Below are 20793 nucleotides of genomic sequence, written 5' to 3' on the forward strand. Positions count from 1 at the left end.
TTTTTATGTCGATTTTCAGTGCCGTAACATTCTATGCCCGACTTCTGATATCTCGGATCCTTCCCCAAAATCTAAAGTTGGTAGTTTATTTTCAATTTAAATGTTTTAATTTTCTTTATTTTTTATTTAAACAAATTTTTATTTGTCTTAATTATCTCGTTTTTTGAAACTGTTTGAAACTAAAGTGTAAAATTTTTATTAAATTTTAAATTAATTCAATTAATTTTTTAATTGAATGAAAAAAATTTTCTGGCCTTCTTTTCTTTTTTAGATTTATTTTTAATATTTTATTTTGGATTTTTGTGCTAGCAATATTTATAATTCTTAAAAAGTCAATAAAATTTTAATCATATAATATTCAAGTTTCTTTACAATTTATGAAACACTTTATATGTTAAATAGTGTCAATATAGTGATAATTTTTGTAAATGCTAACGCATTGTTAAAGGTCTAGTATTCCTTTAACGTTGTGTGTAACCGATTAATAATTTGATTGTTTTAATCACCCTCTTAATTGATTTTTGAAAAATTCTTTACCAAACAGTTTAATTTATTTGATTAATAAATTAATAACAAATCAATTTTATATTTATTAAATATTTAATTTATACAATTAATGAATTAATCAATTTTAAATCTTGTCTCAATTATTGACATTAATTGTTCTGATTAATTCGTTATTTGGAAAAAATATATATGTTTTTATATTTTTTATAAATTTGGTAATTGATATACAATTATTTTGATAATTAAAACTCATTTTCTGTTTTTTCTGTGTATATAAAAAATTAACTTTTTATTTTATAAAAATCTATGAAAAATTAAAGTGTTAAGTTTTATAAAAATGTTTTCATGATTTTCCATACAACTACTTGTAAGTTTCTTTATTTAACAATTTTTAAAAATGTTTATACTAATTTTTATAACATGTGATAATTTTTTTTATGATAAATTAGCTAATTTATTTATACTTTTTAATAGGTAATTTTTTTTAGAGAAGTTCTTTAAATAATAAAAACTAATATAAAATGAATAATCGGGAATGGCAGACCATATGATACCAGATATGAGTTTATTATTTATTTATTTACTTATTTATTTATTTTTTTTTAATATATCATATATATTGAATTTTGTCTTAAATTCCATATACTATTTTTGTTGATGAAAAACTGATTTTCTGAAAGAGAGCTAGGATCAATTATGGATCGATCCTATTAAAATCTTGTGTTTGATTTTTTTCTTATAAGAGATAGATTTGCAGAATTTCATCCTGATTGTTGTGTATGAGAGGGAATTAATGACCTTGAAGCCATTTTTAAGAGCTAAAAAGCCCTATTCGAGGAGTACGTTTTATGAGGGCTAGGGGAATAATGGTCCGATTTAATCTATTTTCAAAAAACTTCGTTCTTGGGTAGAATGAGATTTATCAGCCTATTTGTATCGAATTATCTGAAAAATTTTGACTTGTAGTTTGAATATAATAAACTAGTAGAACCGTTTCACTCTAACATACATTTTGGGTCCTCATTAAATTCTAAGACGATCTAGCCATGTCTGTCCGTCTGTCTGTCTGTCTGTCTGTCTGTTGAAAGCAAGATACAGTCTGAATGGAAAGAGCTAGAGGGTGGAAATTTCGAATTTCATCTATATACTCGTATTTTAAGGCCAGTTATAAGCGTTAAAGAATTTTCTGAAGGGAACCTTATATAGGGAGGTAGGGTCAATTATGGACCAATCCTCATAAAATTTTGCATAGTGGTTTTGTATTATTACTTACTTATGTCTAATTTCATCGCTATATTCGTATTATTAAACATGTTATGACTGTTAAAACGGCTTTTTGAGAGGCCACTTGCATGCTATCCAAAAACGTGGACTGATATTGCCCATTTTCAATACCAAACAACCCTCTAGCTCTTTCCATTCGGACTCTATCTTGCTTTCAATAGACAGACGGACGGACAGACATGGCTAGATCGTCTTAGAATTTAATGATGACCCAGAATATATACTTTTTTTGGGTCTTCGACAAATATTTAGATGTGTTATATATGGATGATGGATGGATCAAGTCAAATGCTTTTTTTATAAAAACTAAATCATAATATCTTAATAACAAGTAAGAAATTATGATTTAGTTTTTATAAAAAAGCATTTGACTTGATTTGTACCTCGCCTCCGATATATTTAAGCAACTTATTGCTAAAAAACTAATTTTCTGAAATATGCTTTATATGGGGGCTTCCCCCAATCCTCTGTTTGAGGCGATCCTCGTAAAATTTGGAGGATGAATTTACGGTTACATAAAATGTATTTATGCTGATTTTCACTATGGCACTAGTCTTTTTAAGCGAATTGTGGACATTAAAGTTATTTTTTTGTATTTTAGTTTTATGTATGTATATTCAATGAAAACAATTTAGATTAGTCTTGAATTGGAATAATACATTTTTAGTGAATATTTAAAATTAAAATAATTAGGAATTCAATCGTACTCATTAAAGAGTTGTTTGAAAAATTACTCCAAATCTATTTAAACAAATTAATAATAATACAGTTTTATTTTTAGAAATGTTATTAACATATCTTTAATTCTAGGGGGTGACTGAGACAACTTTTTTGTCACCATTGGACGATTTTTAAATTAGACGTAACATTCTATGCCCGACTTCTGATATATCGGATCCTTCCCCAAATTGTGGCTTTACAATAATAAAGAGCCTTTAATTATATGAAATACTAGCTAATACCCTTTGTGCTTCGCTACCCCAACCAAAATAAATACATAATAACCAAACAAATTATTTATTTAGTTACTAAATTAAAAAAATTTTCAAAAGTTTATTATAATTTCTTTTGATGATAATATATTTCATTTAAATTCTAAAATAATAGATTAATGATTTATTTATTTTTTACTTGCAAAAATTTAATATATACTTTTATTCTTAAAAAATAGTTCATATTCTTATGCGTTGCGATATACAATATTTTTTGTTTTGCCCACTTAAAGATTTTGAAAATTTTAACCACAATAGTTTTCCAGATTACCAATATGTTACATATGAGAGATGCCAAGAAAATTATTGTAAGTTCGCCAATTTATATCTATCTATAAAAAATTGGAATTATCTAACAGTTTTCCAGATATAAGAATTTTTTATTTAATTCATATATGTGGTGTCAAGCCCCCCATTAAGAGTCCGCCCGTTCATCTCACATGAATGTCGAAGTTATTCATATAGAATTTGAAGGTTCTAGATCTAATAGATGGGGGCTTGGAGCCCCCATAGTAGTCCGTCAATTTATTATCCAAAATGTTTACATGGGCGTTAAAATTATTTGTGCAAAATTTTAAGATTCTAACTGTAACAGTTTCCAAGATAACGAATTTTAATACCCTTCACCTTCGTGAGAAGGGTATATATAAGTTTGTCATTCCGTTTGTAATTTCTATAATATAACTTTCCGACCCTATAAAGTATATATATTCTGGATCCTTATAGATAGCGGAGTCGATTAAGCCATGTCCGTCTGTCTGTTGAAATCAGTTTTTAGAGGTCCTCAGATATCGGTGAGATCCGAATCTTCAATTATTCAGTTAGATATGCTTTCGAGAAGATCGCTATTTAAAATCAGCAAAATCGGTCTATAAATAACGGAGATATTAGCAAAAATCCGAGACAACCTCTGAAAATTTCATCAAAAAAGCCACATTTTTTTCATGCTTTGTTAAAAAAGCAACAACAACACTGTTAATTGGATAAAGATGTATATGTGCGTGTGGAGATGTATTTGGTTTTATTCAGCTGTGTATTTTTTATGACGGTAGTATTACAGTACAACGGTTAATATTTCTTTCTGCTACAGTTTATATTTGTTTGTGTGTATGTTATGTGTGACATGTGTGCAGAGATACAAAATAAATAAAAACTGTTTATACCCTACACTACTATAGTGGGGAGGGTATTATACGTTTGTGCTGATGTTTGTAACATACAAATATACAAAAATAACATACAAAAATATTGGACCTTAAAGTATACCGATCGATTCAGAATCATTTTTGAGTCGATTAAGACATGTCCGTCCGTCCGTCTGTCCGGCTGGCTGGCTGTCCATGTAAACCTTGTGCGCAAGGTACAGGCCGCAATTTTCCAGATAATTTGATGAAATTTGGACCAAGCATGTTTTTTTTATTGTCATAATTACGTCAAATATTCTGCTATCTCTTTAAAAAATTGGAACAAATAAGTTTTATATAAGTATAAATGACACTGCGATTTTCGTAAGGATCGGCCTATATTTGACCCTAGCCCCCATACAAACCCCCCTTCAAAAAATGACTTAAACGTCTAAAATTGACTTGTAACCATTTGTATCGCAATGAAACTCAACAAACTAACTGTTTTTAGAAATATATCCTTTTCCCAAATTAACCGTGGATCGGTCCATATTTGACCTATATAAAGACTCATTTAGAAATTTTAGTTTTTTTATCAATAAATTGCTTAAATATTTTGGAATTATTAATATTAGTAATATTCAACATAAAACTTTCTTATAAAAAATAAAAATTTTTTAAAAAGTAAAAATTTTGAAATATACTCATGGTGTAGGGTATTATATGGTCGGCCATGTCCGACTTTACTTTACTACTTGTTTTTAAACATACTTGGTGAAGGGTATATAAGATTCGGCACAGCCGAATATAAAAATATTACTTGTTTTATTTAATTTATATGGGAGGTTCCACGCCGCCTAACGCTAGTCAGCCACTTTATCCTAAAAATTTGAGGTTCTCTAACTGTTATATTACACCGTACAACAAATTGGGAAAATTGTTGTTGCACACATGAGCAAGATCCTATACATTGAAAACTACATACTTGATATAGTTAAACTACATTTTTGGTTTTTTATTTACTGTTCGTTTCTTCCTTTAAAAGGACTTTAAAGTTTAAAAGGAAGAGTAAGTATAATTATATTTAGCTTAAATTTGGTTTGGTCTAGGAGGTCAATATAGGCATCGAGAAAAAGAGGAGAATAACAGTATTTTTACAAATAAAATAGTTTTAAAATGTTAGAATAAAAAAACTAAAAAAATGTCCTTTTAAATTTTAATCCTTTAATATCCTTATTTTCTATAGTCAGTTTTTTTAGAAAAAAATATATGTTATATTTACAAATATGGAGTTGCAGACTCCCAAATTTCATGTCTTTATCTTTATTAGTTCTTTGTAAAAAATAAAAAGTTAAGATGTATTCAAATTAAAAAATTTTTGTTGAGAATATTTTGTTTAATTTAATTTATTATTTATACCATTACCTACCCCCATTATACCAATGTCTGTTAATTTTTTATCCTAACGTTAAATTGACAGTTTTCAGACAAAATATCTACCAATTAAACATTTAATTTCGTATGATTATGAAGATTTAGTGATTAAAACATGCATGTTCCGAATTCTGAAATCCACTTTAGGATAATATGATAAGCGCAATATTAATATAAATGTAAAATATAATACAATTAATATAAACATTAATATCACGATGAAAAGCTACATAAAAAACGTTTATATATGTAGACATAAATCTCTCCTCTTAATTTTATAATATAAGTACATATTAAAGGCCTGCTTATGATGGCGCACATTTGTTTAACAAATTGTCGCATTATTGTTGTCTTGTGCAGTCCTTTAATCTCTATTTGACTCTAGCCCACATTCAGAAAATTATTTTTTCTTCAATATTCTCGCAATTGAAATAAAATTCAACATAAATATATTATTTGCTAAAATAAAACCACGATATACATAAATATTTATGTATATTGTGGTTTACTAATTGCACATGATATACCTTCGCACTGTTGTATTTTTTTAATAAAAACTATATAATAAACTACTTTGATAACATTATTGGGATGTCAAAGATATTTTAAAAGATATATAGAATTTAGAATAATTATAGAGTTCGAAATAATTGTGTTATATTAAAAAGGAAAATATAATTTCAAGTGTTACCAATTTTGATTATTGGCTTAGGTGTTCTTCGTCAAATTGCATTGTAACACAAAAAACATCGCGTTTTCAGCGAAAGAGAAATTTTGATGATTTTTTTTTTGTAGTTTACATATCCCGGCTTATCTATAATTAACTACTTTTTTTAAGTACGGTTAATTTAAACGTTGTAAAGAAATTATATATTTACATGAATGAATTTATTGAGATATTTAAAAAATATTATAAAAATTAAACAAATGGAGCTATGAAAACCAAATTTCAGACTTTTGTACTCCATTCTAATGTCTTTATTATGAATATTTTTTGTTGAACAATTTCGTATAAAATTTCAAGGATAATAAAGGATAAACTTTTATAAGGATATTTTTTTACATCTTTTTATTCTTAAAAAATAAAACAAAATACGAGATAAAAATACTGCAATTGTCCTCTTTAGTTTGATACCCATATTGTTATAACAGGGTGGCTTAAAATATTTTATAAAAATTTTTGAAAATTGTATGCACCTCAAATTTTAAAGTTCTTTTAAAAGGACAAACGATCAGAAAATGAAAAACTGAGTACGCAGTTATACCATATAAATTATGTGCTTTCGTATGTATATGGTTTGGTTCGTGTGTGAAAAATGGTGTTGGACGGTGTAATCAACATCACTAGCGTTTGTATAGAGAGCAAAACGGGTGGCAAGTATAGTCTTCCTAGGAGGAATGGTTTTCAGAGGCGTTGGCATTGAAACGGCAAAAAAGGATAAATTGGATGATTAGAAGGATTTATGGAATTTGATTTTGTTGTTGGATCGAGGATTCAGAACCTTAATTAAAATCTTTAGGAGGGGACGAAGATGGCTCTGCAGTTCTTTTACGTTTACGTTTCGGAGAGTCAGTAAAATGGACTAAATTTGTGAGGTTTTTATTATTAATTTTAATTGTTTTTGCTTCCGCAAGCACTAACGTAAAGCAGTAGAGAATATATATATGGGCAATTCCACGAAAAGGTAATCCACGACTGGAAAAATAAACCCCTTATTACTTTTGTATTGTTAAAGGTAATTCAACAAAATTTGGTATATGATATTTTATAGAAACGGACCCGAAAATATCACTTTTTAGCTCATAATTCTGTGAATTATTAATACTATTCCTACATATTTTTTAATATTTTTTTTTTTTTTTTTTATTATAACATACAATACCACAACCAGCACTTTATATAAATATAAATGCTATCATAAATAACATTTACAATCATTTTAACTCTTTTTGGATTCAAAACATATTGTTTCTAAGTGGCTCATATCGAAGAGAAATCATGTACTTTTAATGCTCATCAGTAAGCGATTTCGGATTATATTCTCCCTTACAAAATTGCTTCTAGGCAAGCAGTATTTTTTGCTGGGAATTTATATAGAATGATTTCGGTTCACAGTTTCTGAACTGCGGTAGGGTCGATCCTTATCCAATTCTTTAAAAAAATCACAGTGAAGCAGAATGATTTTTTTTTAACTTGCATTTCTAAGTGGTTGTCTGATCGGGATAAAATTCTCAGTTTTTAAAAGTAGTTACACAAATTATTTTCTTTTCAAAAGTATTTATACATCCCAACAAATCGTTAAAAACGCTTAACAATTAACCATAAACAGAAAATTTTTAACAGTTCAGCAACTTCTTATATCCCAAAAACAAATATTTATACAAAAAACCCTATAAAAACTTGAGAAATAGAAAGTTGAGGGTATGATAAAATTTGAATTGGGTATGTGGGCATTATAAATGGGATATTTTATTTGAATATGATAAAGAATAGCCCACACTTTATAAAAAAATGTAAATCATATGAATACTGAAATAATAGGTATATATACGATTCTAGCCGGAAGTTTAGGTAAAAACTGGGTAAATACCAGGTATATTTATTTTTAATCTTTTTTGGGTGTTTATAAAGTGTTTTAAATATGAATATTTTTCAAAAATTGATTGACATATCGTAAATTTTTTAAAATAATCAATTTATTTTGATAAATATTATTTAAAAAGGCAAAATAAAAACATAAAAAATCTTCAGTTAAAGAATGGAAATGTTGAAAAGAGATGTTGTATGTAGCAAGATATAAAAAAGATCCTCATTTACCGGGTGGAAAAGTAAGAAATAATATAGGAATGATTTTTTGTTGCAAAATTACAAATAATGTTTTCAAATTTGCCTTAAATTCAAAGCATACTTAAATTTTCAGTATATCTAAATATATGTATATGGGAAAATCCCTTTTTAATTTAGATTTTGAAGTTAAAAAAAATTATGAAATTTTTTTAATAGCACATCAACGATATTTTGCGTGGACATTGTTTAACATCTTAGAAGAACAAATTAATTTAACACAATATTTTGAATATTCGTGGAAAAATTCGAAATGCTTTCAACCTCTTCAAAGAATATTTTTTTATAAAACTAAGTACACATTTTTTATAAACTATTTAACATGATGCATTAATACATTAATTTACAATCATTAACTAAAAAATTATGCATTTATGTACATTCGAATGCATTTCTTTAAATTGCTTATAGACTTTGCAGAATATAATTTTAATTAGAGGAAAGTGTGTGCTTCACTATTTTTTCTTAAAAGAAAGCACATGAGAAACTTTTTGTGGTTAGCCAATGACTGATGGTTTAAAACTATCTTCTGCTTCTATTTCTAAATTTATTTATAATCCGATGAAATAAAAATTTATATAAAGTTTGAAAATAAATTGTATACACATAACCGAACTTTTTTCAATGCATTTAATGTTAAGTGTTACCAATTTTGATTATTGGCTTAGGTGTTCTTCGTCAAATTGCATTGTAACACAAAAAACATCGCGTTTTCAGCGAAAGAGAAATTTTGATGATTTTTTTTTGTAGTTTACATATCCCGGCTTATCTATAATTAACTACTTTTTTTAAGTACGGTTAATTTAAACGTTGTAAAGAAATTATATATTTACATGAATGAACTTATTTACACTTTTATACTTTTTTCTATATGAAGATTGATTACTGATAAAATTCAGAATTTCAAATTTTTTTATACCGCAAAAATGCGCTAAAGTAAAAAACTAAAAATTCAAAATTTTTTTGTATTAGCTCTACATCTTTGCATGTTGTAAAATTTAAAAGTTTTTCGATCACGCGATATACCCAAAGTAATCCCTTTTTTCGAAACTTTCACGTTTGTTTTTCCAATATTTAAGCTTCTCCCACAGTGATACCTTCAAAACATTGCAACCACGTCATTCTTTACTTATAAATGGCACAACAATAAAATATAGTCATTCAACAAGTGTATACAGCATATATAAGCAAAATTGGCTTTCTAAGTTGTAAGCCGGCGTCTAAGTTGGACGTATTCTTTTGAGTCTTGTGAATAAAAATTTATAATCACTTAATTTTCAAAATAATAAACGAAAGAAAATTCATTTTTGAAAATCTAAAACAAAAAAAGAATTTCCCGTATGACTATGGCATACATTTAGAAAAATATGTATACATAAGTTAAATGTTTTTTTTTAACAGCTGCAATTGATTTCGCTCCGCGTTTTTAAAGTTTGTCTTACAAACTAAACTTAATTATAATCTGAGACTGTTTAATAAAATCATTGAAAAATTTGCTATTTATAAGTGTGTTTATTTATTTGGATAGTTACTAATTTTCCACATAAATAAAACACAAAATTTTGATCTAAAAACATTTAATAAAACATAAAAGAAATATAATGAAAAGCTTGCAACAACAGAGATAATTAATTGATCATCAATTCCTCTCCTTTTACTCATCTACACGTTTATAACAACAACATAATACAAAGATAAGTACCTTTCTCTTATTCCTTTTTGTTTTGTTTTTCTTTACTACAACAACAAACAATGATCATCTCTTTTGTTTGCTTGACAAATTGAATGATAAAGTTGTCATCTGATTTATCTTATTTCTACACACTGCAAAATAATATATACTAATTTTTTTAAAAAAATGGCTTGTTTATTAAACAAGAAATATTTCCATATTCGGCTGTGCCGAATCTTACATACCCTTCACCAAGTATGTTTTAAAAAACAGTTTTTATTTATTTTGTATCTCTGCACACATGCCACGCATAACATACATACAAACAATTATAAACTTTAGCAGAAAGAAATATTAATCGTTGTACTGTAAACCACCGTCAAACTGTATTACCACCCTCAAACAAATATTATCTGTATTACCAACATATTACTGCTTTATCTCCTTGTTCTTGTTATACCCTTTACCTTCGTGAGAACAGAACAGCATCCAAACATACAAAAAAATACACAGCTGAATAAAACCAAATACATATCCACACGCACATGTACATCTTTATCCAATTCACAGTTTTGTTGTTGCTTTTTTAACAAAGCATGAAAAAAATGCGGCTTTTTTATTTATAGACCGATTTTGCTGATTTTAAATAGCGATCTTCTCGAAAGCATGTCTAACTGAATTATTGAAGATTCAGATCTCGCAGATATCTGGGGACCTCTAAAAACTGATTTCAACAGAAAGACGGATCGACTTCGCTATCTATAAGGATTCAGAATATACATGTATACTTTATAGGGTTAGAAAATTATATTATAGAAATTACAAACGGAATGACAAACTTATATAAACCCGTCTCACGAAGGTAAGGGGTAAAAATTGAATTATTAAAGGTGAAGATGAAAGAATGCTGATATGTTGACTGTTGAATATTGTCACTTTACATGCAGTGAACTTTTAGGGCTAGTAGCAGAAGCTGTTTCTAAAAATAAATGTTTACATTGGTGCTATGAAAGTTGTAGAAAATTTTGTATAAACTATTATTGATTTTTCCAAGAGACTAAAAAGAAATTCGCCGAATTCGCATTTCCGCATACGGAAAATTGTTCGATGATTTTAAATCTCTGCATAATTTATAATCTCCTCCTCAATCTTCTCCCAAACGACGTAAACCGGCAAGAAACTTAACCAAAGAAAAACGTGATGATCAACCAACTGTGTCAGCAACTCCGTGTAACACTACATCTGACGTTCCATTAACTAATATTTCTGCTCCTGTACATTCGTGTAATACAGCATCTGATCCAACTGTTACTTTATCCAATATTACTGAATTAAGTAGTAATAATTTACATCTTAGTTATGCTGACGCAGTTTTATGTTCTGCCAATGTAACTACTAATGTTGTTGATCCGATTGTTGATAATCCTCCGCAATTGATAAATACTGAAATTTTTCCTTTCCGAGCAATTCCTCCAAAAAGACAATATTCATTTCTCGTCTAGCAAGCAATACTACTTCCGATTCAGTTGATTTCTACATAAAAAACTTGGTAATGTTGCTGATATATCAATACAAAATGTAATTTTTCTCAACCGAAATCAATATCGTCTTTTAAGATTACAGTTTCAATGAATCTCTTCGAAAGATTGCTTGATCCGAATTTCTGGCCAATAAATACTCTGGTCCGGGAATATATTTACAGGTCCAGACCTCAAACCATTGCTGCTCTTCCACAGTGTGAATCTTATATTAAAAAAATCTAATTAATGATTACTTGTCCATCGTCTATCAAAATGTTCGAGAATTAAGAACAATGTTAACAATGTTGTATATGAATAGTTTTAATATTGATCAACAAATATTAATATTTACGGAAACATGGCTAAAAAAAAATTTCTGAATACTGAAATTTTTTGCAATAAATTTAATATCTACCGACGTGATCGTGGTAACAATACTACAGGAGGTGGCGTCCTAATTGCTGTTTCATGTAATTTATCATCACAACTCGTAGTCATGAATTTATATCTGTTTCTATTAAAATTAATGGTTATTAATTATTTATTTCTTGTTCGTATATTCCTTCTTCCTCTCATCAATCTTTATACGTTAAGCATGTTGTAGATCGTTCTTCAAAAGATGGAGACTCTCTTTTTTATCTTTGCCGACTTCAATTTGCCCTCAAGAGAGTGGAAATTCTTACCAGATGATGGATATCTCATTCAGACGAGGAAGAATTCTAATTTCGATGATTTCATTAATTTCCTATATGATATGGGTCTATTCCAAATTAATGGCATTAGTAACGAATATTAAAAACTATTGGACTTAATATTTGTAAATGATGTGTCAAATAGTTTTATTAAACGCTCATTTCCTAATTCATGTCCAGAAGATCGTTATCATCCAACAATTGAATTAAGAACATTCAACTGAATTTTTCAACGGTTCATTTTTCTTATGTAAACCAGAAACTAAAGCGTGCACTTTGGCAGATATGAATAGGCCGACTTTAGTCTGGTGGAGTTATAGTGGTTTGGAGTTAGAGTTAGTTTGGAGTATGCAGTTTTTCCTGAAAGAGAAAACAAAATTAATTACATGAAAAAAAGGAGAAATGGAACAATACTTACCATACCTGTACACCCCTAATCATAGCTCTTTGATTCCTACAATGAAATGAAAAATAAGAATAATTGAAGCATGGAGCCGAATAAGGGCGTATAAACCATTTGGGAAATTTTACAGGAGACGATAAAAACATCATAAAACTTTAAAATCGGAATTTTTCCTACTTTTTTCACATATATGCATAAATATAACTCACATCTATCCCTGTGCTAAAACTCAGTAAAAAATTCGAGTCACAACTTGCCAAAATTAATACTTGAAATTTTGCTAAAATGGAATAAGGGCATATATCCATATATTTTAGTTGAAAGTATATATAAATAAATGTTATTTTTATATACTTGAAGGTAAAACTGATTTTAAAGACAAAATAATCAAGTGTACCTATATAGAATGAAGAAAACGACAGTGTTTCCTCATATATTTACCTAAAAAGTCCCACCTATTCGTTCTGGCCTAAAAGTATTCAAAGGGTGTAAGGACAGTTAAATTTTTCTATATATTTAAAAAATTGTTTGCTATAAGCGGTTTTCAGATTTTTTTGGTATATTAATCAATCAATTATAGTAATATGCATATAAAAATAGTATAATAACAATAGCATAGTAAAAATTGTACTTAGAAAAATCTTTCTTAGAAAAATCTTTAATTCGCACCTTATTGCGTTATTGTCAAAATCAGCGAACCACATTATTATCTTAGTTCATTATCAAATTGGATAGGACCTCTTTAACTAAAATAATCCGAAAATAACAAGATATAATAATTTTTTAAAATATAACTATAGTTATGGATATACGCCCTTCTTCTTGTCCACATTTTCATACTTAAATAATTCATTCAATAATTATCTTTTTTGCAATATAATTAAAAAATTATTAAATTTGAAATGTTTTCCAACCATTCTGCAAATTTGGTGCAATTAGAATTAAAATTTATACGATTTTTTTACAGAAAAATACATTAAATTGCTAATATTTTTTACCCAAAAAAAAAAAATAGTATTTAAAAATCGTGCTTTTAAAACTATCTATTTTAGCGAAAAATTTATATTTTTCAATTTATTTTTTTATGAATAGATGTAAAAAGGTTAGTTTAATATAATTATGCGAAAAAACGCGATTTTGAAAAGGTGGTCTTTACGCCCTTATTCGCATCCATGCTTCAATTATTAAAATTGTAAGGAAAATTACTTACCTCATGCTGCTGCTATTTGTTATGTTTAGTCTCTTGAGTAGTGACAGCTGTTAATAGTGCCAGACTAAAGATATGCATGATGTACTGAGAGAAAATAAAGTGAAGATGGTTTTTATGAATGAAATTAGACGACTGTTATAAATGGTTTGAAAGAACAAAAACAATTAAGCATTTTATATTCTATACAAAGCTTTTGAGAGATGTTGTGATTGGGGAAATAGAAGTACGGTAAGAAGGAAGTTTTTTACAGAAAACTTAATCGAATATAGGGCAAAGAAGCCAATAGCCATATTAAAAAAAATCAGATACAGAAAAGATGTCGACCTAAACACTTGTGCGAAAAAAGGAATATTTATGTGTAGAGCAACTCATTATAAATTCAAATCATTGATCATAATCTTTTGTCAACAATATTTGTTTAATTAACTTTTATACGAAGAAAAGTTCTTGTAAGAATAAGGAAGAACTTAATTAGTAATAACAATCAGTCATAATGAACTTTTATTAATATTTAGGAAAGTTGCGGAGAATATTTTTTATAGAAGTTCCCTGAATTTTTTTAAAGAACGAAACCGTAGGCGCACACCACTGACTGGAGCAGGGCCAGCCAAAGTGGTCTTTAATAATGATTGAATCGTAAATGTTAATCTTCTCAAAGAAAAGAAGGCTCTAACCAACCTATGGAATAAAGTAAAACTGGTTGATAAGTCAAATAATCCAGGTAACAGAATAGATTATAAACAGCTTGATTGACCATAAATAAAGAGTGAGGAAAAGTGTAGCCAAGTGGATCAAAGTAATATAAAAGGAAAAAAAGGGACAAAATTAATAATACATCAAAAAAATCTTTTTAACTATATAATATTTTAGTGTATTATAACACTTCACGTATTTCACGTATTTTTAAATGTTAAGGTTAGTTGTAAGTAAATCTGTGAGTGTAGTCCCAAATATTTGTTTGTAAATCTCTTTATATATATGTATGTCAATTTTGAAAATCTAGAAACAAATAGGAGATTTTGTAAAGGAGAGTTCAGTTGGGAAAGTAGACAGGATATATAATAGTATCTGTAAGTAGCTTTTAGTATACTAAGATAAATTAATGATATCTAAAAATGCAGTTCAGTGAGCTCATTCAGGGAAAAAAATTAGTGATTTGTGACGGTGTAAACAACAACGATAAACGAAATAAAACACAAAATACACAAGGCATCTAAACCAACAGACATCTAAACATACATAACGAAAAACACAGAAAAAGAAAAATAACAACGCAATGACGCCAACAGATCCAAACATACAAAAAAATACACAGCTGAATAAAACCAAATACATCTACACACACGTGTTTTGCTCATATCTCCGTTATTTACCGACCGATTTTGCTGATTTTAAATAGCGATCTTCTCGAAAGCATGTCTAATAGAATGGCGTCATGAAATAACTCCCCACGAAATATTTCCCCAAAACAAAAATGAAATAAGTCCTCAAATTTGGGGACTTGTTTCATTATGAAATAATTCCCCAAATTAAAAATGAAAAAAAGCCCCAATGAAATGAGATTACTTCCGAAATTAAAATGAAATAACACCCCATTTTTGGGGATTTATTTCATACGAAACAAATCCGTAATTTTAAAATGAAGTAAGTTCCCATTTAAAAATAACGAATTATTTTTGTTTTAGTGACATTTCTAAAAAAAGTAGGTCGCTCATACTTTCGAGTAGGACTTCAATGTTTAATACATTTCAGTTTAATCGCTTAATAAAAATTCCCTTAATAGCCGGACTGCGGCCGGGAGCAAGGGCTTTCTACTCTATGGTATGCCCAACAACGGCTTCGCTTAATAAATATTTCCTAAATAGCCGGCCTACGGCCGGACGCAAGGACTTACCTCATTTTAAATTTAGAAACGATTTTTAAGGATTTATTTAATTTCGATTTGCTATTTTTCGTTTTTAAATGGGAGTATTTGTCGGCAAATTTTACAATGAAAGTAGCCAGACTAAATAACAACCACCTAGGTATCAAAATTGGATCAATCATATATGAGCTGCTTAAAGAATGACTGCCGTAAAATTTGAATTTCTACAGTATTGTATTGTCGTTTAATCTAAATACATTACCGCTTACTAGGGGACAGAAATAAATAATACATACATATTATTGTGATATTCCTTGTTATAAAGTTATTTTTCACTTTAAAAGGATCTAGTTCATAAGTTTTTTGTCTATACATGTATACGTACACCTACTAAATTATATTTATTTATTTGTTGTTTGTCTTGTATGTGTATATGTTAGAGTACCTTGCTGTTTGATGAACGTTCCTGAAGAATTTTGTGAGTTAACTAAAAATCAAGTTAACTTTTTGCTAACTTATTATGACTAACTTCAAACTAACTCAAAAATAATCGAGGAAATTAACAAACATTTCAATAAAATTTTAAATAAAATATAACAACTTTTAAAACTGCGGGGTAGATATTTGAGCTTTTATTACCATCACGTGCATTTAAAGTATGAATCTATGTGAATGTGTATATACATATATACAAGATAAAACTGTAATACAACATATTCCCTTTTCCACTCAATTTTTACATACACACATGCATGTATATTAGAATTGTTAAGATATTTATATGAATGCACAATGGTTCAAAGGAAAACATATTATGTCAAATCTACAATGGAGAATATAATATATAATTTAGTACTTTAGAGAAATGTCCATTTATTTAACTGAATTGCTACATTCCAGCAAAACATTTTTCATTATTTAAAGAAATATATATAGAACTACTATAAATATAACTGTGCTAAAATATTTTATTAAGTAATTTATACATATCGAACCCTTTTTGCAAAATGGACGTAAGCGACTTGATTTTCGTTTTTTTATAGAAATCGATAATATAGGTCTATTAGCATCATCTCCGAAAATTTCATAGCAATAGATCCAATGGTTTCAACTTTACAAGAGAAAGAAAAAAGACGTAAGTACACATTTATTTTCTGTTTATAAATTTTGTAACAGCATATGTGTCGGTTACGTCTAAATTTTCTTTTAAAATATATTAAATTGATAGAATAATTTGAACAAATTAACGTAAGAAATTTGTTTGTGAATGAAATGCCACATATCTGAGTATAATTGTAATAAATTCATGTAATTATCACTATGCCATTACAATTTATGTGCTAAAATTTATAATTTTCTAATTTTTTATGAATTTATTTCATCCTAATTACTAATTACATTACATTTATGTTATTTCTATTTAACCAACTCTTATATTTGGTTGTAAATTTGTGGATTTCGGAAGGCGGACCTGTATATGGACTTTTAATGAATCAATAGTCCCAGAATTTACTTATTTATTCGATATAAGGCGAATTGTACTACAATGGATATTAATGTGGACATCAGGGTGTTTTTCAGACTGGTCTTTAATGAAGTATTTGATCAATTGTGGACCGAGGTCTATAGAATTTAAACGCGTTATTAGTTTTAAAAACAAATGTTTTTTGTAGAATTTCATCATACCTTTTTAATTTTAATTTAAACTTATTTTCTGTTCTGTATGGAAAAAATCATTGTCTTATAGGATCCATATATGGACTTCTGCAAAATTTTATAGCGATTGCAACATAAACAACATATTTATTAATGTTTTGACTATTTCCCGGGAGGTACTTGTATTGAGGCTAAGTGAAATCATGAACCGTTTTTGCCCATTATTAACACAAAACAATATTTGTCATCAATAAGCATCTTTAGAGAATTTCATCACTCTAGCTCATAATATTCGGAACCTATCCGGTTTTCAACAAAAACACTAACTTACAGACATCGCTAGATGATCTTAAAATCTTATAAAAAAGTATTTATTACACTATTAAATTTCAGATTTATACAAATTTTATAAAGATATACATAAAAAAATATTTTTTTTAAACAGAGAATTTAGACGTAACCGCCCCAACATTGTTTATATCACAAAAATTTGTCTCGGTAAAAAAGACGTAAGCGACAAAAAAATCGGATATAGCGTCAATATAAAATCGAAACAAACTGCATCCCATATTTTAGATGTAATAGTATTTATTAACGGAGTTTTGGAGTAATGCTTTGTCCTACTTCGAAGATAATTAAAAAAAATGCTCTCCTGTAAAATTTTATTTTTGTCGGTTACGTCTTTTGTGCGAAAAGGGCTCGATATATTCTGGGTTAACCGACAAACCGGTTTTCTATAAATAGCCAGAAACTAGTTTCTTTAAAACTCGGTTAATGGTTGATATCTATTCCTTTTCTTAAAATATCATTGGTTTTATGATCCTGCTAACGAATATTTCATTCTTATTTAAAAAATGTCCATATAAAATAACAAACAACATTTTCGTTGGCATATAGAGGAACAACCTCTATATACATACTTAGAAAAAAATAGACAAACGTTTCAAACGATGTCTTGTAAATTTCTCAAATCAGTGTAATTCAGCTTGAGACCACATCGGTGAAACAGTAAACCTTTTAACTACGGTCTAATATATGACTAATGACTAATTTGTGAATGTTTTTAGATGAGTTGTTATTCGGAGTTCCGATTTATTTTATGACGTGGTCATTATCGAGTTCGATTAGTCGATACTAATCCTTTAATTTTTCTGATCTTACGAATCAAATATATTTCTATTATATCAGAACCATAGTGCAGAAGGAAGGAATTTATGTACTGATGTAAGTACAATGTGTACACACAGAAAAAAGAAAGATAAACAATCGAACGTAATATATAAGATGTTCTAAACGAAAAATAGTTTATTGCCAATATTGTGAATCTAATTTTTTTTCTGTAATATGTATTTTAACCAATCATGTTTGTGAAAGTGCTGACTCATTAATTCAAAAAAATAATTATAAGGCATCACGGCTCAAGATGAGATTCTTTAAAATATGTATATTAAAACCACATCTCACATCTAGACTTAAGGCTTTTAAGCTACCATATTAATAAAAAAAATATATATTTTTTTGTTGTGGAACCCTAAGATTCGGGGTTGTAAACATAAATTGTGAACATATTAAATAAAACAAACTAAATTTTTTAGATCAAAATCGCAAATTTTTTTTACTTTCAAGTGCTTTTCTAGAATAGGCGTATATTTAATATCCGTAATATCAATAAATCATTAAAACGTATACGTACAGGTGTCATTGATAAAAATAGTGATCTTTTATAATGTAAGTTATAAGTGCCCGTATATGGTTGCACTGTGTAAGAAATCCGGTTATAATAACGATTTTTTTCTGTGTATGTATGTATGTAGGTTCTTGTATTTTGGGTGTTGTTATTGTTGTGTTAGACTAGCTTTAATTTTTTTCTTTTTTGAAAATGGTTTACATGTAAAACACGCATACATTAGCGAGCACATAAATAAAATTTAATAAAGTACAATCATAAAAACCAAAACACTTGTGAGTGTAAATAATATTCAAAGTACTATATATGCATATGTATGTATATACGTCGGTTGTGTATGCATGTAACATTAGGGACATACATATTGAAATTTTTTCAAATTCTCAAGTTGCCATACCATAATCCAATAAAGTATTAAGAAAGATAAGAAACCACAGTATTATTTTTTTGTCTTTGTTAAAAATTTCCAATCAACCAATGTCTGTCGGCCTGCTTATTAAAATCAGTTTTCTGGAGGCCTCATATAAGTAGATATCATTGAAATCCAAATGTTAAATTTTTATATTAGTAAAATCCGTGTATAAGTATCGTTAATCGGTATGGTCGAAACAAAAATTAATATTGAGTTTCTTATTTTTATGAAGTTTTTGTGGAGATCAATAACTGAACTAAAGAAATATATGCAGTTAATAGTATGCGACATGATATAACAAGGATTGCTATATATTATATATTGTATTTGATTGGCCATTACATGGTAATATGGCAATTTTTTCAAAATTGGTTATATCCGTAATATATATGGATTTATCTTTAGAGTGCCTGTATTTCTATGAAATTCATACAGTATTTGAAATTATGTACATACCGATGGTTGTTTGTGTAGGAAATAACTTTACACTTAAATATACTTTTAAGATACAAGATTTACACATGTTCATAATACGTTTATGTTTGTAAACAAAAAAGTAAAAACAATTGTTGCTTATTTAAATATAGAAATTTAAATGCATTACAATTTCACTTACACATAAAATACTTAATGTTGAACGTGATGTTATAAAGGACGCATAATACATATCCATTTTTAAAGCCCTATAAAACACATACAAATGAATACACATTTTAACATGGGAACCGAAATAAGTGAGCATAAAGTGTATTCATCCATCCCAACATTTTTGACTTTATCTCCTCCATACCTATGAGTAATAATGTGCTTTTTTCTTTTTTTTGCTCCATCTAGAGCTTAAATTTGATGAACTGATAATAAGACCAAATATATACATAAATAAAATTGATATGTATGTACTATGTACATTAAACCGACCCACATTGTATGGAAAGCAAAAACTTGTTTTTGTTACTCCTCTCAAAATTTACCTTGCTTTGTTTAATGATGATTACTAAAATATCTAAAGTCTAGAGAAATTGAAAAAAGGTATTTTGGAATTATTTTTTTCAATTTTAGTTTTAAAACAAAATATCCAATATAGGGTATCGTTTAGAAGGTATTTTATGATGAATTAATCATAAATAACCGCCTGCTTATAATTATCACATTCCAAAATATTTAAAAGCCCAGGCAGCCTCGGAGTCGCACAGGAGCCGCGATTTATATAAGATTACAAAACGGCTGGGTAGGAAGGTATTTTCCTCCACGAAACCATTAAGGAACAGCAATGGTGAACTACTAACATCGAAGGAAGAACAATTGGATATTTGGGTGGCACACTATTCGAAAATGCTGAACAACCCAACGATACCTAACACATCTACATGCCACTGTCCCCAGCACGTCGAAAGGCATGATATACTAACTTGCAACCCCTCCCTTTCTGAGATTGAGAACGCGATAAGCTCCCTGAAAAACGACAAAGCGCCTGGTATTGATAATATATCT

Source organism: Lucilia cuprina, chromosome 3 (assembly GCF_022045245.1).
Source record: "Lucilia cuprina isolate Lc7/37 chromosome 3, ASM2204524v1, whole genome shotgun sequence".
Lineage (NCBI taxonomy): Eukaryota > Metazoa > Arthropoda > Insecta > Diptera > Calliphoridae > Lucilia > Lucilia cuprina.